The following is a 24,342-nucleotide window of genomic DNA, read 5'->3' on the forward strand; positions in this document are numbered from 1 at the left end:
AGCATAGTCAGTAAGAAGAATCAGTCTTCTTGTACTTAAGTCGGCATTGTGCCATTTATATTTAATTCCGATGCAATATCTGTGTTTCATCGTCAATAAGAATGTCCAAGGGATACAGTAAACCTGAAGTGAAACATCAGAGTTTATAACTAGTGTCACAGGAATGGTTCAAAACATAGTCAGTAAGAAGAGTCAGTCTTCTTGTACTTAAGTCGGCATTGTGCCTTTTGTATTTAATTCCGATGCAATTTCTGTGTTTCATCGTCAATAAGAAGGTCCAAGGGATACAGTAAGCCTGAAGTGAAGCGCCGGAATCTATAACAAGTGTCACACGAATGGTTCAAATCATAGCCAGTAAGAAGAGGCAGTCTTCTTGTACTTAAGTCGCCATAGTGCCTTTTGTATTTAATTCCGATGCAATTTCTGTGTATCATCGTCAATAAGAGGGGCCAAGGGATACAGTAAACCTGGAGTGAAGCATCGGAATCTATAACTAGTGTCACATGAATGGTTCAAAACATAGACAGTAAGAAGAGTCAGTCTTCTTGTACTTAATCTTCCATTGTGCCTTTTGTATTTAATTCCGATGCAATTTCTATGTTTCATCGTCCATAAGAAGGTCAGAGGGATACAGTAAAGCTGAAGTGAAGCATCGGAATCTATAACTAGTGTCACAGGAATGGTTCAAGACATAGTCAGTAAGAAGAGTCAGTCTTCTTGTACTTAAGTCGGCATTGTGCCTTTTGTATTTAATTCCGATGCAATTTTTGTGTTTTATCGTCAATAAGAAGGTCCAAAGGATACAGTAAACCTGAAGTGAAGCATCCAAATCTATAACTAGTGTCACAGGAATGGTTCAAAGACATAGACAGAAGAAGAGTCAGTCTTCTTGTACTTAAGTCGGCATTGTGCGATTTGTATTTAATTCAGTTGCAATTTCTGTGTTTCATCGTCAATAAGGAGGGCAGAGGAATTCAGTAAACCTGAAGTGAAGCATCGGAATCTATAACTAGTGTCACAGGAATGGTTCAAGGCATAGTCTGTAGGAAGAGTCAGTCTTCTTGTACTTAAATCGGCATTGTGCCTTTTTTATTTACTTCCCATGCAATTTCTGTGTTTCATCGTCAATAAGAAGGTCAGAGGGATACAGTAAATCTGAAGTGAAGCATCGGAATCTATAACTAGCGTCACAGGTATGGTTCAAAACATAGTCAGTAAGAAGAAGCAGTCTTCTTGTACTTAAGTCGGCATTGTGCATTTTGTATTTAATTCCGACGCAATTTGTGTGTTTCATCGTCAATAAGAAGGTCTAAGGGATACAGTAAACCTGATGTGAAGCATCAGAATCTATAACTAGTGTCACAGGAATGGTTCAAAACATAGTCAGTAAGGAGAGTCAGTCTTCTTGTACTTAAGTCGGCATGTTGCCTTTTGTATTTAATTCCGATGCAATTTCTGTGTTTCATCGTCAATAAGAAGGTCCAAGGGATACAGTAAACCTGAAGTGAAGCTTCGGAATCTATAAATAGTGTCACAGGAATGGTTCAAAACACAGACAGTGGGAAGAGTCAGTCTTCTTGTACTTAAGTCGGCATTGTGCCTTTTGTATTTAATTCCGATGCAATTTCTGTGATTCATCGTCAATAAGAAGGTCAGAGGGATGCAGTAAACCTGCAGTGAAGCATCGGAATCTATAACTAGTGTCACAGGAATGATTCAAAACATAGACAGTAGGAAGAGTCAGTCTTTTTGTACTTAAGTCGGCATTGTGCCTTTTCTATTTATCTCCGATGCAATTTCTGTGTTTCATCGTCAATAAGAAAGTCCAAGGGAAATAGTAAACCTGGAGTGAAGCATCGGAATCTATAACTAGTGTCACAGGAATGGTTCAAACATAGGCAGTAAGAAGAGTCAGTCTTCTTGTACTTAAGTCGGCATTGTGCCTTTTTTATTTAATTCCGATGCAATATCTGTGTTTCATCGTCAATAAGAAGGTCCAAGGGATACAGTAAACCTGGAGTGAAGCATCGGAATCTATTACTAGTGTCACAGGAATGGCTCAAAACATCGACAGTAAGAAGAGACAGTCTTCTTGTACTTAATTCGACATTGTGCCTTTAGTATTTACTTCCCATGCAATTTCTGTGTTTCATCGTCAATAAGAAGGTCTGAGGGATACAGTAAATCTGAAGTGAAGCATCGGAATCTATAACTAGCGTCACAGGAATGGTTCAAAACATAGTCAGTAAGAAGAGTCAGTCTTCTTGTACTGAAGTTGGCATTGTGCATTTTGTATTTAATTCCGATGCAATTTCTGTGTTTCATCGTCAATAAGAAGGTCTAAGGGATACAGTAAACCTGAAGTGAAGCATCAGAATCTATAACTACTGTCACAGGAATGGTTCAAAACGCAGTCAGTAAGAAGAGTCAGTCTTCCTGTACTTTAGTCGGCATTGTGCCTTTTGTATTTAATTCCGATGCAATTTCTGTGTTTCATCGTCAATACGAAGGTCCAAGGGATACAGTAAACCTGAAGTGAAGCACCGGAATCTATAACAAGTGTCACATGAATGGTTCAAAACATAGCCAGTATGAAGAGGCAGTCTTCTTGTACTTAAGTCGCCATAGTGCCTTTTGTATTTATGTCCGATGTAATTTCTGTGTATCATCGTCAATAAGATGGTCCAAGGGATACAGTAAACCTGGAGTGAAGCATCGGAATCTATAACAAGTGTCATAGGAATGAATCAAAACATAGTCTGTAAGAGGAGTCAGTCTTCTTGTACTAAAGTCGGCATTGTGCCTTTGTATTTAATTCCGATGCAATATCTTCGATTCATCCTCAATAAGAAGGTCCAAAGGATACAGTAAACCTGAAGTGAAGCATCGAACTCTATAACTAGTGTCTCAGGAATGGTTCAAAAACGTAGACAGAAGAAGAGTCAATCCTTTTGTACTTAAGTCGGCATTGTGCCATTTGTATTTAATTCAGTTGCAATTTCTGTGTTTCATCGCCAATAAGATGGGCAAAGGGATACAGTAAACCTGAAGTGAAGCATCGGAATCTATAACTAGTGTCTCAGGAATGGTTCAAGACATAGACAGTAGGAAGAGTCAGTCTTCCTGTACTTATGTCGGCATTGTGCCTTTCCTATTTAATTCCGATGAAATTGCTGTGTTTCATCGTCAATAAGAAGGTCCAAGGGATACAGTAAACCTGAAGTGAAGCATCGGAATCTATAACTAGTGTCACAGGAATGGTTCAAAGCATAGTCAGTAAGAAGAATCAGTCTTCTTGTACTTAAGTCGGCATTGTGCCATTTATATTTAATTCCGATGCAATATCTGTGTTTCATCGTCAATAAGAATGTCCAAGGGATACAGTAAACCTGAAGTGAAACATCAGAGTTTATAACTAGTGTCACAGGAATGGTTCAAAACATAGTCAGTAAGAAGAGTCAGTCTTCTTGTACATAAGTCGGCATTGTGCCTTTTGTATTTAATTCCGATGCAATTTCTGTGTTTCATCGTCAATAAGAAGGTCCAAGGGATACAGTAAGCCTGAAGTGAAGCGCCGGAATCTATAACAAGTGTCACATGAATGGTTCGAAACATAGCCAGTAAGAAGAGGCAGTCTTCTTGTACTTAAGTCGCCATTGTGCTTTTGTATTTAATTCCGATGCAACTTCTGTGTATCATCATCAATAAGATGGTCCAAGGGATACAGTAAACCTGGAGTGAGGCATCGGAATCTATAAGTAGTGTCACAGGAATGGTTCAAGACATAGTCAGTAACAAGAGTCAGTCTTCTTGTACTTAAGTCGGCATTGAGCCATTTGTACTTAATTCCGATGCAATTTCTGTGTTTCATCGTTAATAAGTAGGTCCAAGGGATACAGTAAACCTGGAGTGATGCATCGCAATCTATAACTAGTGACACAGGGATGGTTCAAAACATAGAAAGTAAGAAAAGTCAGTATTCTTGTACTTAAGTCGGCATTGTGCCGTTTGTATTTAATTCCGATGCAATTTCTGTGTTTCATCGTCAATAAGAAGGTCTAAGGGATACAGTAAACCTGAATTGAAGCATCAGAATCTATAACTAGTGTCACAGGAATTATTCAAAACATAGTCAGTAAGAAGAGTCAGTCTTCTTGTACTTAAGTCGGCATTGTGCCTTTTGTATTTAAGTCCGATGCAATTTCTGTGTTTCATCGTCGATACGAAGGCCCAAGGGATACAGTAAACCTGAAGGGGAGCACCGGAATCTATAACAAGTGTCACACGAATTTTTAAAAACATAGCCAGTAAGAAGTGGCAGTCTTCTTGTACTTAAGTCGCCATTGTGCCTTTTGTATTTAATTCCGATGCAATTTCTGTGTAACATCGTCAATAAGAAGGTCCAAGGGATACAGTAAACCTGGAGTGAAGCATCGGCATCTATAACTAGTGTCACATGAATGCTTCAAAACATAGACAGTAAGAAGAGTCAGTCTACTTGTACTGAATCCGGCATTGTGCTTTTTGTACTTAATTCCGATGCAATTTCTGTGTTCCATCGTTCATAAGAAGGTCAGAGGGATACAGTAAACCTGGAGTGAAGCATCGGAATCTATAACTAGTGTCATAGGAATGAATCAAAACATAGTCTGTAAGAAGAGTCAGTCTTCTTGTACTAAAGTCGGCATTGTGCCTTTTGTATTTAATTCCGATGTAATTTCTGTGTTTCATCGTCAATAAGAAGGTCCAAAGGATACAGTAAACCTGTAGTGAAGCATCGAAATCAATAACTAGTGTCTCAGAAATGGTTCAAAAACATAGACAGAAGAAGAGTCAGTCTTCTTGTACTTAAGTCGGCATTGTGCCATTTTTATTTAATTCAGTTGCAATTTCTGTGTTTCATCGTAAATAAGAAGGTCCAAGGGATACAGTAAACCTGAAGTGAAACATCAGAGTTTATAACTAGTGTCACAGGAATGGTTCAAAACATAGTCAGTAAGAAGAGTCAGTCTTCTTGTACTTAAGTCGGCATTGTGCCTTTTGTATTTAATTCCGATGCAATTTCTGTGTTTCATCGTCAATAAGAAGGTCCAAGGGATACAGTAAACCTGAAGTGAAGCTTCGGAATCTATAAATAGTGTCACAGGAATGGTTCAAAACATAGAGAGTGGGAAGAGTCAGTCATCTTGTACTTAAGTCGGCATTGTGCCTTTTGTATTTAATTCCGATGCAATTTCTGCGTTTCATCGTCAATAAGAAGGTCGGAGGGATGCAGTAAACCTGAAGTGAAGCATCGGAATCTATAACTAGTGTCACAGGAATGATTCAAACCTTAGACAGTAGGAAGAGTCAGTCTTTTTCTACTTAAGTCGGCATTGTGCCTTTTCTATTTATCTCCGATGCAATTTCTGTGTTTCATTGTCAATATGAAAGTCCAAGGGATATAGTAAACCTGGAGTGAAGCATCGGAATCTATAACTAGTGTCACAGGAATGGTTCAAACATAGGCAGTAAGAAGAGTCAGTCTTCTTGTACTTAAGTCGGCATTGTGCCTTTTTTATTTAATTCCGATGCAATTTCTGTGTTTCATCGTCAATAAGAAGGTCCAAGGGATACGGTAAACCAGGAGTGAAGCATCGGAATCTATAACTAGTGTCACAGGAATGGTTCAAAACATCGACAGTAAGAAGAGACAGTCTTCTTGTACTTAATTCGGCATTGTGCCTTTAGTATTTACTTCCCATGCAATTTCTGTGTTTCATCGTCAATAAGAAGGTCAGAGGGATACAGTAAATCTGAAGTGAAGCATCGGAATCTATAACTAGCGTCACAGGAATGGTTCAAAACATAGTCAGTAAGAAGAGTCAGTCTTCTTGTACTTAAGTTGGCATTGTGCATTTTGTATGTAATTCCGATGCAATTTCTGTGTTTCATCGTCAATAAGAAGGTCTAAGGGATACAGTAAACCTGAAGTGAAGCATCAGAATCTATAACTAGTGTCACAGGAATGGTTCAAAACGCAGTCAGTAAGAAGAGTCAGTCTTCCTGTATTTAAGTCGGCATTGTGCCTTTTGTATTTAATTCCGATGCAATTTCTGTGTTTCATCGTCAATACGAAGGTCCAAGGGATACAGTAAACCTGAAGTGAAGCACCGGAATCTATAACAAGTGTCACATGAATGGTTCAAAACATAGCCAGTATGAAGAGGCAGTCTTCTTGTACTTAAGTCGCCATTGTGCCTTTTGTATTTAATTCCGATGTAATTTCTGTGTATCATCGTCAATAAGATGGTCCAAGGGATACAGTAAACCTGGAGTGAGGCATCGGAATCTATAACTAGTGTCACATGAATGGTTCAAAACATAGACAGTAAGAAGTGTCTGTCTTCTTGTACTGAATCCGGCATTGTGCCTTTAGTATTTCATTTCGATGCAATTTCTGTGTTTCATCGTCCATAAGAAGGTCAGAGGGATACAGTAAATCTGGAGTGAAGCATCGGAATCTATAACTAGTGTCATAGGAATGAATCAAAACATAGTCTGTAAGAAGAGTCAGTCTTCTTGTACTAAAGTCGGCTTTGTGCCTTTGTATTTAATTCCGATGCAATATCTGCGATTCATCCTCAATAAGAAGGACCAAAGGATACAGTAAACCTGAAGTGAAGCATCGAAATCTATAACTAGTGTCACAGGAATGGTTCAAAAACATAGACAGAAGAAGAGTCAGTCTTCTTGTACTTAAGTCGGCATTGTGCCATTTGTATTTAATTCAGTTGCAATTTCTGTGTTTCATCGTCAATAAGAAGGGCAGAGGTATACAGTAAACCTGAAGTGAAGCATCGGAATCTATAACTAGTGTCTCAGGAATGGTTCAAGACTTAGACAGTAGGAAGAGTCAGTCTTCTTGTACTTATGTCGGCATGGTGCCTTTTCTATTTATTTCCGATGCAATTGCAGTGTTTCATCGTCAATAAGAAGGTCCAAGGGATACAGTAAACCTGAAGTTAAGCATCGGAATCATTAACTAGTGTCACAGGAATGGTTCAAAGCATAGTCAGTAAGAAGAGTCAGTCTTCTTGTACTTAAGTCGGCATTGTGCCATTTATATTTATTTCCGATGCAATTTCTGTGTTTCATCGTCAATAAGAAGGTCCGAGGGATACAGTAAACCTGAAGTGAAGCATCAGAGATTATAACTAGTGTCACAGGAATGGTTCAAAACATAGTCAGGAAGAAGAGTTAGTCTTCTTGTACTTAAGTCGGCATTGTGCCTTTTGTATTTAATTCCGATGCAATTTCTGTGTTTCATCGTCAATAAGAAGGTCCAAGGGATACAGTAAACGTGAAGTGAAGCATCGGAATCTATAAATAGTGTCACAGGAATGGTTCAATACATAGTCAGTGGGAAGAGTCAGTCTTCTTGTACGTAAGTCGGCATTGTGCCTTTTGTATTTAATTCCGATGCAATTTCTGTGTTTCATCGTCAATAAGAAGGTCAGAGGGATGCAGTAAACCTGAAGTGAAGCAACGGAATCTATAACTAGTGTCACAGGAATGATTCAAAACATAGACAGTAGGAAGAGTCAGTCTTCTTGTACTTAAGTCGGCATTGTGCCTTTTCTATTTATCTCCGATGCAATTTCTGTGTTTCGTCGTCAATAAGAAGGTCCAAGGGATATAGTAAACCTGGAGTGAAGCATCGGAATCTATAACTAGTGTCACAGGAATGGTTCAAACATAGGCAGTAAGAAGAGTCAGTCTTCTTGTACTTGAGTCGGCATTGTGCCTTTTTTATTTAATTCCGATGCAATTTCTGTGTTTCATCGTCAATAAGAAGGTCCAAGGGATACAGTAAACCTGGAGTGAAGCATCGGAATCTATAACTAGTGTCACAGGAATGGTTCAAAACACCGACAATAAGAAGAGACAGTCTTCTTGTACTTAATTCGGCATTGTGCCTTTAGTATTTACTTCCCATGCAATTTCTGTGTTTCATCGTCAGTAAGATGGTCAGAGGGATACAGTAAATCTGAAGTGAAGCATCGGAATCTATAACTAGCGTCACAGGAATGGTTCAAAACATAGTCAGTAAGAAGAGTCAGTCTTCTTGTACTTAAGTTGGCATTGTGCATTTTGTATGTAATTCCGATGCAATTTCTGTGTTTCATCGTCAATAAGAAGGTCTAAGGGATACAGTAAACCTGAAGTGAAGCATCAGAATCTATAACTAGGGTCACAGGAATGGTTCAAAACGCAGTCAGTAAGAAGAGTCAGTCTTCCTGTATTTAAGTCGGCATTGTGCCTTTTGTATTTAATTCCGATGCAATTTCTGTGTTTCATCGTCAATACGAAGGTCCAAGGGATACAGTAAACCTGAAGTGAAGCACCGGAATCTATAACAAGTGTCACATGAATGGTTCAAAACATAGCCAGTATGAAGAGGCAGTCTTCTTGTACTTAAGTCGCCATTGTGCCTTTTGTATTTAATTCCGATGTAATTTCTGTGTATCATCGTCAATAAGATGGTCCAAGGGATACAGTAAACCTGGAGTGAGGCATCGGAATCTATAACTAGTGTCACATGAATGGTTCAAAACATAGACAGTAAGAAGTGTCTGTCTTCTTGTACTGAATCCGGCATTGTGCCTTTAGTATTTCATTTCGATGCAATTTCTGTGTTTCATCGTCCATAAGAAGGTCAGAGGGATACAGTAAATCTGGGGTGAAGCATCGGAATCTATAACTAGTGTCATAGGAATGAATCAAAACATAGTCTGTAAGAAGAGTCAGTCTTCTTGTACTAAAGTCGGCTTTGTGCCTTTGTATTTAATTCCGATGCAATATCTGCGATTCATCCTCAATAAGAAGGACCAAAGGATACAGTAAACCTGAAGTGAAGCATCGAAATCTATAACTAGTGTCACAGGAATGGTTCAAAAACATAGACAGAAGAAGAGTCAGTCTTCTTGTACTTAAGTCGGCATTGTGCCATTTGTATTTAATTCAGTTGCAATTTCTGTGTTTCATCGTCAATAAGAAGGGCAGAGGTATACAGTAAACCTGAAGTGAAGCATCGGAATCTATAACTAGTGTCTCAGGAATGGTTCAAGACTTAGACAGTAGGAAGAGTCAGTCTTCTTGTACTTATGTCGGCATGGTGCCTTTTCTATTTATTTCCGATGCAATTGCAGTGTTTCATCGTCAATAAGAAGGTCCAAGGGATACAGTAAACCTGAAGTTAAGCATCGGAATCATTAACTAGTGTCACAGGAATGGTTCAAAGGATAGTCAGTAAGAAGAGTCTGTTTTCTTGTACTTAAGTCGGCATTGTGCCATTTATATTTATTTCCGATGCAATTTCTGTGTTTCATCGTCAATAAGAAGGTCCGAGGGATACAGTAAACCTGAAGTGAAGCATCAGAGATTATAACTAGTGTCACAGGAATGGTTCAAAACATAGTCAGGAAGAAGAGTTAGTCTTCTTGTACTTAAGTCGGCATTGTGCCTTTTGTATTTAATTCCGATGCAATTTCTGTGTTTCATCGTCAATAAGAAGGTCCAAGGGATACAGTAAACGTGAAGTGAAGCATCGGAATCTATAAATAGTGTCACAGGAATGGTTCAATACATAGTCAGTGGGAAGAGTCAGTCTTCTTGTACGTAAGTCGGCATTGTGCCTTTTGTATTTAATTCCGATGCAATTTCTGTGTTTCATCGTCAATAAGAAGGTCAGAGGGATGCAGTAAACCTGAAGTGAAGCATCGGAATCTATAACTAGTGTCACAGGAATGATTCAAAACATAGACAGTAGGAAGAGTCAGTCTTCTTGTACTTAAGTCGGCATTGTGCCTTTTCTATTTATCTCCGATGCAATTTCTGTGTTTCGTCGTCAATAAGAAGGTCCAAGGGATATAGTAAACCTGGAGTGAAGCATCGGAATCTATAACTAGTGTCACAGGAATGGTTCAAACATAGGCAGTAAGAAGAGTCAGTCTTCTTCTACTTGAGTCGGCATTGTGCCTTTTTTATTTAATTCCGATGCAATTTCTGTGTTTCATCGTCAATAAGAAGGTCCAAGGGATACAGTAAACCTGGAGTGAAGCATCGGAATCTATAACTAGTGTCACAGGAATGGTTCAAAACACCGACAGTAAGAAGAGACAGTCTTCTTGTACTTAATTCGGCATTGTGCCTTTAGTATTTACTTCCCATGCAATTTCTGTGTTTCATCGTCAGTAAGATGGTCAGAGGGATACAGTAAATCTGAAGTGAAGCATCGGAATCTATAACTAGCGTCACAGAAATGGTTCAAAACATAGTCAGCAAGAAGAGTCAGTCTTTTTGTACTTAATTCGGCATTGTGCATTTTGAATTTAATTCCGATGCAATTTCTGTGTTTCATCGTCAAGAAGAAGGTCTAAGGGATACAGTAAACCTGAAGTGAAGCATCAGAATCTATAACTAGTGTCACAGGAATGGTTCAAAACATAGTCAGTAAGAAGAGTCAGTCTTCTTGTACTTAAGTCGGCATTGTTCCTTTTGTATTTAATTCCGATGCAATTTCTGTGTTTCATTGTCAATATGAAGGTCCAAGGGTTACAGTAAACCTGAAGTGAAGCACCGGAATCTATAACAAGTGTCACATGAATGGTTCAAAACATAGCCAGTAAGATGAGGCAGTCTTCTTGTACTTAAGTCGCCATTGTGCCTTTTGTATTTAATTCCGATGTAATTTCTGTGTATCATCGTCAATAAGATGGTCCAAGGGATACAGAAAACCTGGAGTGAGGCATCGGAATCTATAACTAGTGTCACATGAATGGTTCAAAGCATAGACAGTAAGAAGAGTCAGTCTTCTTGTACTTAATCCGGCATTGTGCCTTTTGTATTTCATTCCGATCCAATTTCTGTATTTCATCGTCCATAAGAAGGTCAGAGGGATACAGTAAAGCTGAAGTGAAGCATCGGAATCTATAACTAGCGTCACAGGAATGGTTCAAAACATCGACAGTAAGAAGACTCAGTCTTCTTGTACTTAATTCGGAATTGTGCCTTTTGTATTTAATTACGATGCAATTTCTGTGTTTCATCGTCAATAAGAAGGTCAGAGGGATACAGTAAACCTGAAGTGAAGCATCGGAATCTGTAACTAGTGTCACAGGGATGGTTCAAAACATAGTCAGTAAGAAGAGGCAGTCTTCTTGCACTTAAGTTGCCATTGTGCCTTTTGTATTTAATTACGATGCAATTTCTGTGTTGCATCGTCAATAAGAAGGTCCAAGGGATACAGTAAACCTGAAGTGAAGCATCAGAATCTATAACTAGTGTCACAGGAATGGTTCAAAACATAGTCAGTGAGAAGAGTCAGTCTTCTTGTACTTAAGTCGGCATTGTGCCTTTTGTATTTATTTCCGATGCAATTTCTGTGTTTCATCGTCAATAAGAAGGTCCAAGGGATACAGTAAACCTGAAGTGAAGCACCGGAATCTATAACTAGTGTCACATTAATGGTTCAAATCGTAGACAGTAAGAAGAGTCAGAGTTCTTGTACTTAAGTCGCCATTGTGCCTTTTGTATTTAATCCCGATGCAATTTCTGTAATTCATCGTCAATAAGAAGGTCAGAGGGATACAGTAAACCTGATGTGAGGCATCGGAATCTATACCTAGTGTCACAGGGATGGGTCAAAACATAGACAGTAAGAAGAGTCAGTATTCTTGTACTTAAGTGGGCATTGTGCCTTTTGTATTTAATTCCGAAGCAATTTCTGTGTTTCATCTTCAATAAGAAGGTCCAAGGGATACAATAAACCTGAAGTGAAGCATCAGAGTCAATAGCTAGTGTCACAGGAATGGTTCAAAACATAGTCAGTAAGAAGAGTCAGTCTTCTTGTACATAAGTCGGCATTGTGCCTTTTGTATTTAATTCCGATGCAATTTCTGTGTTTCATCGTCAATAAGAAGGTCTAAGGGATACAGTAAACCTGGAGTGAAGCATCGGAATCTATAACTAGTGTCATAGGAATGAATCAAACTTAGTCTGTAAGAAGAGTCAATCTTCTTGCACTAAAGTCGGCATTGTGCCTTTTTTATTTAATTCCGATGCAATTTCAGTGTTTCATCGTCAATAAGAAGGTCCAAGGGATACAGTAAACCAGACGTGAAGCATCGGAATCTATAACTAGTGTAACAGGGATGGTTCAAAACATAGTCAGTAAGAAGAGTCAGTATTCTTGTACTTAAGTCGGCATTGTGCCTTTTGTATCTAATTCCGATGCAATTTCTGTGTTTCATCGTCAATAAGAAGGTCAGAGGGATATAGTAAACCTGAACTGAAGCACCGGAATCTATAACTAGTGTCACTATAACGGTCCAAAGTATAGACAGTAGGAAGAGTCAGTCTTCTTGTACTTAAGTCGGCATTGTGCCTTTTCTATTTAATTCCTATGCATTTTCTGTGTTTCATCGTCAATAAGAAGGTCCTATTAATATAGTAAACCTGGAGTGAAGCATCGGAATCTATAACTAGTGTCACAGGAATGGTTCAAAACATAGACAGTAAGTAGCGTCAGTCTTCTTGTACTTAAGTCGGCATTGTGCCTATTTTATTTAATTCCGATGCAATTTCTATGTTTCATCGTCAATAAGAAGGGCCAAGGGATACAGTAAACCTGGAGTGAAGCATCGGAATCTATAACTAGCGTCACAGGAATGGTTCAAAACATCGACAGTAAGAAGACTCAGTCTTCTTGTACTTAATTCGGAATTGTGCTTTTTGTATTTAATTCCGATGCAATTTCTGTGTTTCATCGTCAATAAGAACGTCAGAGGGATACAGTAAACCTGAAGTGAAGCATCGGAATCTATAACTAGTGTCACAGGGATGGTTCAAAACATAGACAGTAAGAAGAGGCAGTCTTCTTGTACTTAAGCCGCCATTGTGCCTTTTGTATTTCATTCCGATGCAATTTATGTGTATCATCGTCAATAAGATGGTGCAAGGGATACAGTAAACCTGGAGTGAAGCATCGGAATCTATAACTAGTGTCACATGAATGGTTCAAAACATAGACAGTAAGAAGAGCCAGTCTTCTTGCACTTAATCCGGCATTATGCCTTTTGTATTTAATTTCGATGCAATTTCTCTGTTTCATCGTCCATAAGAAGGTCAGAGGGATACAGTAAACCTGAACTAAAGCACCGGAATCTATAACTAGTGTCAATATAATGGTTCAAAGCATAGACAGTAGGAAGAGTCAGTCTTCTTGTACTTAAGTCGGCATTGTGCCTTTTATATTTAATTCCTATGCAATTTCTGTGTTTCATCGTCAATAAGAAGGTCCTAGGGATGTAGTAAACCTGGAGCGAAGCATCGGAATCTATAACTAGTGTCACAGGAATGGTTCAAAACATAGACAGTAAGTAGCGCCAGTCTTCTTGTACTTAAGTCGGCATTGTGCCTTTTTTATTTAATTCGGAAGCAATTTCTGTGTTTCATCGTCAATAAGAAGGTCCAAGGGATACAGTAAACCTGGAGTGAAGCATCGGAATCCATTACTAGTGTCACAGGAGTGGTTCAAAACATCGACATTAAGAAGAGTCAGTCTTCTTGTACTTAATTCGGCATTGTGCTTTTAGTATTTAATTCCGATGCCATTTCTGTGTTTTATCGTGAATAAGAAGGTCAGAGGGATACAGTAAATCTGAAGTCAAGCATCGGAATCTCTTACTAGTGTCACAGGAATGGTTCAAAACATAGTCAGTAAGAAGAGTCAGTCTTCTTGTACTTAAGTCGGCTTTGTGCCTTTTGTATTTAATTCCGATGCAATTTCTGTGTTTCATCGTCAATTAGAAGGTCCAAGGGATACAGTAAACCTGAAGTAAAGCATCAGAATCTATAACTAGTGTCACTGGAATGGTTCAAAACATAGTCAGTGAGAAGAGTCAGTCTTCTTGTACTTAAGTCGGCATTGTGCCTTTTGTATTTATTTCCGATACAATTTCTGTGTTTCATCGTCAATAAGAAGGTCCAAGGGATACAGTAAACCTGAAGTGAAGCACCGGAATCTATAACTAGTGTCACATGAATGGTTCAAATCATAGTCAGTAAGAAGAGTCAGAGTTCTTGTACTTAAGTCGCCATTGTGCCTTTTGTATTTAATTCCGAAGCAATTTCTGTGTTTCATCTTCAATAAGAAGGTCCAAGGGATACAATATACCTGAAGTGAAGCATCAGAGTCAATAGCTAGTGTCACAGGAATGGTTCAAAACATAGTCAGTAAGAAGAGTCAGTCTTCTTGTACATAAGTCGGCATTGTGCCTTTTGTATTTAATTCCGATGCAATTTCTGTGTTTCATCGTCAATAAGAAGTTCCAAGGGATACAGTAAACCTGAAGTGAAGCATCGGAATCTATAACTAGTGTAACAGGATTGGTTCAAACATAGACTGTGGGAAGAGTCAGTCTTTTTATACTTAAGTCGGCATTGTGAATTTTCTATTTAATTCCTATGCAATTTTTGTGTTTCATCGTTATTAAATAGGTCCAAGGGATACAGTAAACCGGGAGTGAAGCATTGGAATCTATAACTAGTGTCACAATATTGGTTCAAACATAGTCAGTAACAAGAGTCAGTCTTCTTGTACTTAAGTCTGCATTGTGCCTTTTGTATTTAATTCCGATGCAATTTCTGTGTTTCATCGTCAATAAGAAGGTCCAAGAGATACAGTAAACCTGGAGTGAAGAATCGAATTCTATAACTAGTGTCATAGAAATGAATCAAAACATAGTCTGTAAGAAGAGTCAATCTTCTTGTACTAATGTCAGCATTGTGCCTCTTGTATTTAATTCCGATGCAATTTCAGTGTTTCATCGTCAATAAGAAGGGCCAAGGGATACAGAAAACCAGAAGTGAAGCATCGGAATCTATAACTAGTGTCACAGGGATGGTTCAAAACATAGACAGTAAAAAGAGTCAGTATTCTTGTACTTAAGTCGGCATTGTGCTTTTCTATTTAATTCCAATGCAATTTCTGTGTTTCATCGTCAATAAGAAGGTCCTAGGGATATAGTAAACCTGGAGTGAAGCATCGGATTCTCTAACTAGTGTCACAGGAATAAATCAAAACATATTCAGCAAGAAGAGTCAGTCTTCTTGTACTAAAGTCGGCATTGCGCCTTTTGTATTCAATTTCGATGCAATTTCAGTGTTTCATCGTCAATAAGAAGGTCCAAGGGATACAGTAAACCATAAGTGAAGCATCGGAATCTATAACTAGTGTCACAGGGATGGTCCAAAACATAGACAGTAAGAAGAGTCAGTATTCTTGTACTTAAGTCGGCATTCTGCCTTTTGTATTAAATTCCGATGCACTTTCTATGTTTCATCGTCAATAAGAAGGTCCAAGGGATACAGTAAACCTGGAGTGAAGCATCGGAATCTATAACTAGTGTCACAGGAATGAATTAAAACATAGTCAGCAAGAAGAGTCAGTCTTCTTGTACTAAAGTCGGCATTGCGCCTTTTGTATTCAATTTCGATGCAATTTCAGTGTTTCATCGTCAATAAGAAGGTCCAAGGGATACAGTAAACCATAAGTGAAGCATCGGAATCTATAACTAGTGTCACAGGGATGGTTCAAAACATAGACAGTAAGAAGAGTCAGTATTCTTGTACTTAAAAGGGCATTGTGTCTTTTGTATTTAATTCCGAAGCAATTTCTGTGTTTCATCTTCAATAAGAAGGTCCAAGGGATACAATAAACCTGAAGTGAAGCATCAGGGTCTATAGCTAGTGTCACAGGAATGGTTCAAAACATAGTCAGTAAGAAGAGTCAGTTTTCTTCTACATAAGTCGGCATTGTGCCTTTTATATTTAATTCCTATGCAATGTCTGTGTTTCATCGACAATAAGAAGGTCCATGGGATACAGTAAACCTGGAGTGAAGCATCGGAATCTATAACTAGTGTCACAGGAATGGCTCAAAACATCGACATTAAGAAGAGTCAGTCTTCTTGTACTTAATTCGGCATTGTGCCTTTAGTATTTAAAACCGATGCCATTTCTGTGTTTCATCGTGAATAAGAAGGTCAGAGGGATACAGTAAATCTGAAGTCAAGCATCGGAATCTATTACTAGTGTCACAGGAATGGTTCAAAACATAGTCAGTAAGAAGAGTTAGTCTTCTTGTACTTAAGTCGGCTTTGTGCCTTTTGTATTTAATTCCGATGCAATTTCTGTGTTTCATCGTCAATAAGAAGGTCCAAGGGATACAGTAAACCTGAAGTGAAGCATCACAATCTATAACTAGTGTCACAGGAATGGTTCAAAACATAGTCAGTGAGAACAGTCAGTCTTCTTGTACTTAAGTCGGCATTGTGCCTTTTGTATTTACTTCCGATGCAATTTCTGTGTTTCTTCGTCAATAAGAAGGTCCAAGGGATACAGTAAACCTGAAGTGAAGCACCGGAATCTATAACTAGTGTCACATGAATGGTTCAGATCATAGTCAGTAAGAAGAGTCAGAGTTCCTGTACTTAAGTCGCCATTGTGCCTTCCGTATTTAATTCCGATGCAATTTCTGTGTTTCATCGTCAATAAGATGGTCAGAGGGATACATTAAACCTGAACTGAAGCACCAGAATCTATAACTAGTGTCACTGTAATGGTTCAAAGCATAGACGGTAGGAAGAGTCAGTCTTCTTGTACTTAAATCGCCATTGTGCTTTTTGTATTTAGTCCCGATGCAATTTCTGTAATTCATCGTCAATAAGAAGGTCAGAGGGATACAGTAAACCTGAAGTGAGGCATCGGAATCTATAACTAGTGTCACAGGGATGGGTCAAAACATAGACAGTAAGAAGAGTCAGTATTCTTGTACTTAAGTGGGCATTGTGCCTTTTGTATTTAATTCCGATGCAATTTCTGTGTTTCATCGTCAATAAGAAGGTCCAAGGAATACAGTAACCCTGAAGTGAAGCATCGGAATCTATAACGAGTGTAACAGGAATGGTTGAAAACATAGACAGTGGGAAGAGTCAGTCTTCTTGTACTTAAGTCTGCATTGTGCTTTTGTATTTAATTCCGATGCAATTTCAGTGTTTCATCGTCAATAAGAAGGTCCAAGGGATACAGTAAACCAGAAGTGAAGCATCGGAATCTATAACTAGTGTAACAAGGATGGTTCAAAACATAGACAGTAAGAAGAGTCAGTATTCTTGTACTTAAGACGGCATTGTGCCTTTTGTATTTAATTCCGATGCAATTTCTGTGTTTCATCGTCAATAAGAAGGTCAGAGGGATACAGTAAACCTGAACTGAAGCACCGGAGTCTATAACTAGTGTCACTATAACGGTCCAAAGTATAGACAGTAGGAAGAGTCAGTCTTCTTGTACTTAAGTCGGCATTGTGCCTTTTCTATTTAATTCCTATGCAATTTCTGTGTTTCATCGTCAATAAGAAGGTCCTATTAATATAGTAAACCTGGAGTGAAGCATCGGAATCTATAACTAGTGTCACAGGAATGGTTCAAAACATAGACAGTAAGTAGCGTCAGTCTTCTTGTACTTAAGTCGGCATTGTGCCTATTTTATTTAATTCCGATGCAATTTCTATGTTTCATCGTCAATACGAAGGTCCAAGGGATACAGTAAACCTATAGTGAAGCATCGGAATCTATAACTAGCGTCACAGGAATGGTTCAAAACATCGACAGTAAGAAGACTCAGTCTTCTTGTACTTAATTCGGAATTGTGCTTTTTGTATTTAATTCCGATGCAATATCTGTGTTTCATCGTCAACAAGATGGTCCAAGGGATACAGTAAACCTGGAGTGAAGCATCGGAATCTATAACTAGTGTCACATGAATGGTTCAAAACATAGACAGTAAGAAGAGCCAGTCTTCTTGCACTTAATCCGGCATTATGCCTTTTGTATTTAATTTCGATGCAATTTCTCTGTTTCATCGTCCATAAGAAGGTCAGAGGGAAACAGTAAACCTGAACTGAAGCACCGGAATCTATAACTAGTGTCAATATAATGGTTCAAAGCATAGACAGTAGGAAGAGTCAGTCTTCTTGTACTTAAGTCGGCATTGTGCCTTTTATATTTAATTCCTATGCAATTTCTGTGTTTCATCGTCAATAAGAAGTTCCTAGGGATATAGTAAACCTGGAGTGAAGCATCGGAATCTATAACTAGTGTCACAGGAATGGTTCAAAACATAGTCAGTAAGAAGAGTCAGTCTTCTTGTACTTAAGTCGGCTTTGTGCCTTTTGTATTTAATTCCGATGCAATTTCTGTGTTTCATCGTCAATAAGAAGGTCCAAGGAATACAGTAAACCTGAAGTAAAGCATCAGAATCTATAACTAATGTCACAGGAATGGTTCAAAACATAGTCAGTGAGAAGAGTCAGTCTTCTTGTACTTAAGTCGGCATTGTGCCTTTTGTATTTATTTCCGATACAATTTCTGTGTTTCATCGTCAATAAGAAGGTCCAAGGGATACAGTAAACCTGAAGTGAAGCACCGGAATCTATAACTAGTGTCACATGAACGGTTCAAATCATAATCAGTAAGAAGAGTCAGAGTTCTTGTACTTAAGTCGCCATTGTGCCTTTTGTATTTAATTCCGAAGCAATTTCTGTGTTTCATCTTCAATAAGAAGGTCCAAGGGATACAATATACCTGAAGTGAAGCATCAGAGTCAGTAGCTAGTTTCACAGGAATGGTTCAAAGCATAGTCAGTAAGAAGAGTCAGTCTTCTTGTACATAAGTCGGCATTGTGCCTTTTGTATTTAATTCCGATGCAATTTCTGTGTTTCATCGTCAATAAGAAGGTCCAAGGGATACAGTAAACCTGAAGTGAAGCATCGGAATCTATAACTAGTGTAACAGGATTGGTTCAAACATAGACAGTGGGAAGAGTCAGTCTTTTTGTACTCCAGTCGGCAATGTGACTTTTGTATTTAATTCCGATGCTATTTCTGTGTTTCATCGTCATTAAGAAGGTCGGAGGGATACAGTAAACCTGAACTGATGCACCGGAATCTATAACTAGTGTCACAGGAATGGTTCAAAACATAGACAGTAGGAAGAGTCAGTCTTCTTGTACATAAGTCGGCATTGTGCCTTTTCTATTTAATTCCTATGCAATTTTTGTGTTTCTTCGTTATTAAATAGGTCCAAGGGATACAGTAAACCTGGAGTGAAGCATCGGAATCTATAACTAGTGTCACAGGAATGGTTCAAAACATAGTCAGTAAGAAGAGTCAGTCTTCTTGTACTTAAGTCGGCTTTGTGCCTTTTGTATTTATTTCCGATGCAATTTCTGTGTTTCATCGTCCATAAGAAGGTCCAAGGGATACAGTAAACCATAAGTGAAGCATCGGAATCTATAACTAGTGTCACAGGGATGGTTCAAAACATAGACAGTAAGAAGAGTCAGTATTCTTGTACTTAAGTCGGCATTCTGCCTTTTGTATTAAATTCCGATGCACTTTCTATGTTTCATCGTCAATAAGAAGGTCCAAGGGATACAGTAAACCTGGAGTGAAGCATCGGAATCTATAACTAGTGTCACAGGAATGAATTAAAACATAGTCAGCAAGAAGAGTCAGTCTTCTTGTACTAAAGTCGGCATTGCGCCTTTTGTATTAAATTTCGATGCAATTTCAGTGTTTCATCGTCAATAAGAAGGTCCAAGGGATACAGTAAACCATAAGTGAAGCATCGGAATCTATAACTAGTGTCACAGGGATGGTTCAAAACATAGACAGTAAGAAGAGTCAGTATTCTTGTACTTAAAAGGGCATTGTGTCTTTTGTATTTAATTCCGAAGCAATTTCTGTGTTTCATCTTCAATAAGAAGGTCCAAGGGATACAATAAACCTGAAGTGAAGCATCAGGGTCTATAGCTAGTGTCACAGGAATGGTTCAAAACATAGTCAGTAAGAAGAGTCAGTCTTCTTCTACATAAGTCGGCATTGTGCCTTTTATATTTAATTCCTATGCAATTTCTGTGTTTCATCGACAATAAGAAGGTCCATGGGATACAGTAAACCTGGAGTGAAGCATCGGAATCTATAACTAGTGTCACAGGAATGGCTCAAAACATCGACATTAAGAAGAGTCAGTCTTCTTGTACTTAATTCGGCATTGTGCCTTTAGTATTTAAAACCGATGCCATTTCTGTGTTTCATCGTGAATAAGAAGGTCAGAGGGATACAGTAAATCTGAAGTCAAGCATCGGAATCTATTACTAGTGTCACAGGAATGGTTCAAAACATAGTCAGTGAGAACAGTCAGTCTTCTTGTACTTAAGTCGGCATTGTGCCTTTTGTATTTACTTCCGATGCAATTTCTGTGTTTCTTCGTCAATAAGAAGGTCCAAGGGATACAGTAAACCTGAAGTGAAGCACCGGAATCTATAACTAGTGTCACATGAATGGTTCAGATCATAGTCAGTAAGAAGAGTCAGAGTTCCTGTACTTAAGTCGCCATTGTGCCTTCCGTATTTAATTCCGATGCAATTTCTGTGTTTCATCGTCAATAAGAAGGTCAGAGGGATACATTAAACCTGAACTGAAGCACCAGAATCTATAACAAGTGTCACTGTAATGGTTCAAAGCATAGACGGTAGGAAGAGTCAGTCTTCTTGTACTTAAGTCGCCATTGTGCTTTTTGTATTTAGTCCCGATGCAATTTCTGTAATTCATCGTCAATAAGAAGGTCAGAGGGATACAGTAAACCTGAAGTGAGGCATCGGAATCTATAACTAGTGTCACAGGGATGGGTCAAAGCATAGACAGTAAGAAGAGTCAGTATTCTTGTACTTAAGTGGGCATTGTGCCTTTTGTATTTAATTCCGATGCAATTTCTGTGTTTCATCGTCAATAAGAAGGTCCAAGGGATACAGTAACCCTGAAGTGAAGCATCGGAATCTATAACTAGTGTAACAGGAATGGTTGAAAACATAGACTGTGGGAAGAGTCAGTCTTCTTGTACTTAAGTCTGCATTGTGCCTTTTGTATTTAATACCGATGCAATTTCAGTGTTTCATCGTCAATAAGAAGGTCCAAGGGATACAGTAAACCAGAAGTGAAGCATCGGAATCTATAACTAGTGTAACAGGGATGGTTCAAAACATAGACAGTAAGAAGAGTCAGTATTCTTGTACTTAAGACGGCATTGTGCCTTTTGTATTTAATTTTGATGCAATTTCTGTGTTTCATCGTCAATAAGAAGGTCAGAGGGATACAGTACACCTGAACTGAAGCACCGGAATCTATAATTAGTGTCACTATAACGGTCCAAAGTATAGACAGTAGGAAGAGTCAGTCTTCTTGTACTTAAGTCGGCATTGTGCCTTTTCTATTTAATTCCTATGCAATTTCTGTGTTTCATCGTCAATAAGAAGGTCCTATTAATATAGTAAACCTGGAGTGAAGCATCGGAATCTATAACTAGTGTCACAGGAATGGTTCAAATCATAGACAGTAAGTAGCGTCAGTCTTCTTGTACTTAAGTCGGCATTGTGCCTATTTTATTTAATTCCGATGCAATTTCTATGTTTCATCGTCAATACGAAGGTCCAAGGGATACAGTAAACCTGGAGTGAAGCATCGGAATCTATAACTAGCGTCACAATAATGGTTCATAACATCGACAGTAAGAAGACTCAGTCTTCTTGTACTTAATTCGGAATTGTGCTTTTTGTATTTAATTCCGATGCAATTTCTGTGTTTCATCGTCAATAAGATGGTCCAAGGGATACAGTAAACCTGGAGTGAAGCATCGGAATCTATAACTAGTGTCACATGAATGGTTCAAAACATAGACAGTAAGAAGAGCCAGTCTTCTTGCACTTAATCCGGCATTATGCCTTTTGTATTTAATTTCGATGCAATTTCTCTGTTTCATCGTCCATAAGAAGTTCCTAGGGATATAGTAAACCTGGAGTGAAGCATCGGAATCTATAACTAGTGTCACAGGAATGGTTCAAAACATAGTCAGTAAGAAGAGCCAGTCTTCTTGTACTTAAGTCGGCTTTGTGCCTTTTGTATTTAATTCCGATGCAATTTCTGTGTTTCATCGTCAATAAGAAGGTCCAAGGGATACAGTAAACCTGAAGTAAAGCATCAGAATCTATAACTAATGTCACAGGAATGGTTCAAAACATAGTCAGTGAGAAGAGTCAGTCCTCTTGTACTTAAGTCGGCATTGTGCATTTTGTATTTATTTCCGATACAATTTCTGTGTTTCATCGTCAATAAGAAGGTACAAGGGATACAGTAAACCTGAAGTGAAGCACCGGAATCTATAACTAGTGTCACATGAACGGTTCAAATCATAATCAGTAAGAAGAGTCAGAGTTCTTGTACTTAAGCCGCCATTGTGCCTTTTGTATTTAATTCCGAAGCAATTTCTGTGTTTCATCTTCAATAAGAAGGTCCAAGGGATACAATATACCTGAAGTGAAGCATCAGAGTCAATAGCTAGTGTCACAGGAATGGTTCAAAACATAGTCAGTAAGAAGAGTCAGTCTTCTTGTACATAAGTCGGCATTGTGCCTTTTGTATTTAATTCCGATGCAATTTCTGTGTTTCATCGTCAATAAGAAGGTCCAAGGGATACAGTAAACCTGAAGTGAAGCATCGGAATCTATAACTAGTGTAACAGGATTGGTTCAAACATAGACAGTGGGAAGAGTCAGTCTTTTTGTACTTCAGTCGGCAATGTGACTTTTGTATTTAATTCCGATGCAATTTCTGTGTTTCATCGTCAATAAGAAGGTCGGAGGGCTACAGTAAACCTGAACTGATGCACCGGAATCTATAACTAGTGTCACAGGAATGGTTCAAATCATAGACAGTAGGAAGAGTCAGTCTTCTTGTACATAAGTCGGCATTGTGCCTTTTCTATTTAATTCCTATGCAATTTTTGTGTTTCATCGTTATTAAATAGGTCCAAGGGATACAGTAAACCGGGAGTGAAGCATTGGAATCTATAACTAGTGTCACAATAATGGTTCAAACATAGTCAGCAAGAAGAGTCAGTCTTCTTGTACTTAAGTCTGCATTGTGCCTTTTGTATTTAATTCCGATGCAATTTCTGTGTTTCATCGTCAATAAGAAGGTCCAAGGGATACAGTAAACCTGGAGTGAAGAATCGGAATCTATAACTAGTGTCATAGAAATGAATCAAAACATAGTCTGTAAGAAGAGTCAATCTCCTTGTACTAATGTCGGCATTGTGCCTTTTGTATTTAATTCCGATGCAATTTCAGTGTTTCATCGTCAATAAGAAGGGCCAAGGGATACAGAAAACCAGAAGTGAAGCATCGGAATCTATAACTAGTGTCACAGGGATGGTTCAAAACATAGACAGTAAGAAGAGTCAGTATTCTTGTACTTAAGTCGGCATTGTGCTTTTCTATTTAATTCCAATGCAATTTCTGTGTTTCATCGTCAATAAGAAGGTCCTAGGGATATAGTAAACCTGGAGTGAAGCATCGGATTCTATAACTAGTGTCACAGGAATAAATCAAAACATAGTCAGCAAGAAGAGTCAGTCTTCTTGTACTAAAGTCGGCATTGCGCCTTTTGTATTCAATTTCGATGCAATTTCAGTGTTTCATCGTCAATAAGAAGGTCCAAGGTATACAGTAAACCATAAGTGAAGCATCGGAATCTATAACTAGTGTCACAGGGATGGTTCAAAACATAGACAGTAAGAAGAGTCAGTATTCTAGTACTTAAGTGGGCATTGTGTCTTTTGTATTTAATTCCGAAGCAATTTCTGTGTTTCATCTTCAATAAGAAGGTCCAAGGGATACAATAAACCTGAAGTGAAGCATCAGGGTCTATAGCTAGTGTCACAGGAATGGTTCAAAACATAGTCAGTAAGAAGAGTCAGTCTTCTTCTACATATGTCGGCATTGTGCCTTTTATATTTACTTCCTATGCAATTTCTGTGTTTCATCGACAATAAGAAGGTCCATGGGATACAGTAAACCTGGAGTGAAGCATCGGAATCTATAACTAGTGTCACAGGAATGGCTCAAAACATCGACATTAAGAAGAGTCAGTCTTCTTGTACTTAATTCGGCATTGTGCCTTTAGTATTTAAAACCGATGCCATTTCTGTGTTTCATCGTGAATAAGAAGGTCAGAGGGATACAGTAAATCTGAAGTCAAGCATCGGAATCTATTACTAGTGTCACAGGAATGGTTCAAAACATAGTCAGTAAGAAGAGTCAGTCTTCTTGTACTTAAGTCGGCTTTGTGCCTTTTGTATTTAATTCCGATGCAATTTCTGTGTTTCATCGTCAATAAGAAGGTCC

Source organism: Schistocerca americana, chromosome 6 (genome assembly GCF_021461395.2).
Source record: "Schistocerca americana isolate TAMUIC-IGC-003095 chromosome 6, iqSchAmer2.1, whole genome shotgun sequence".
Lineage (NCBI taxonomy): Eukaryota > Metazoa > Arthropoda > Insecta > Orthoptera > Acrididae > Schistocerca > Schistocerca americana.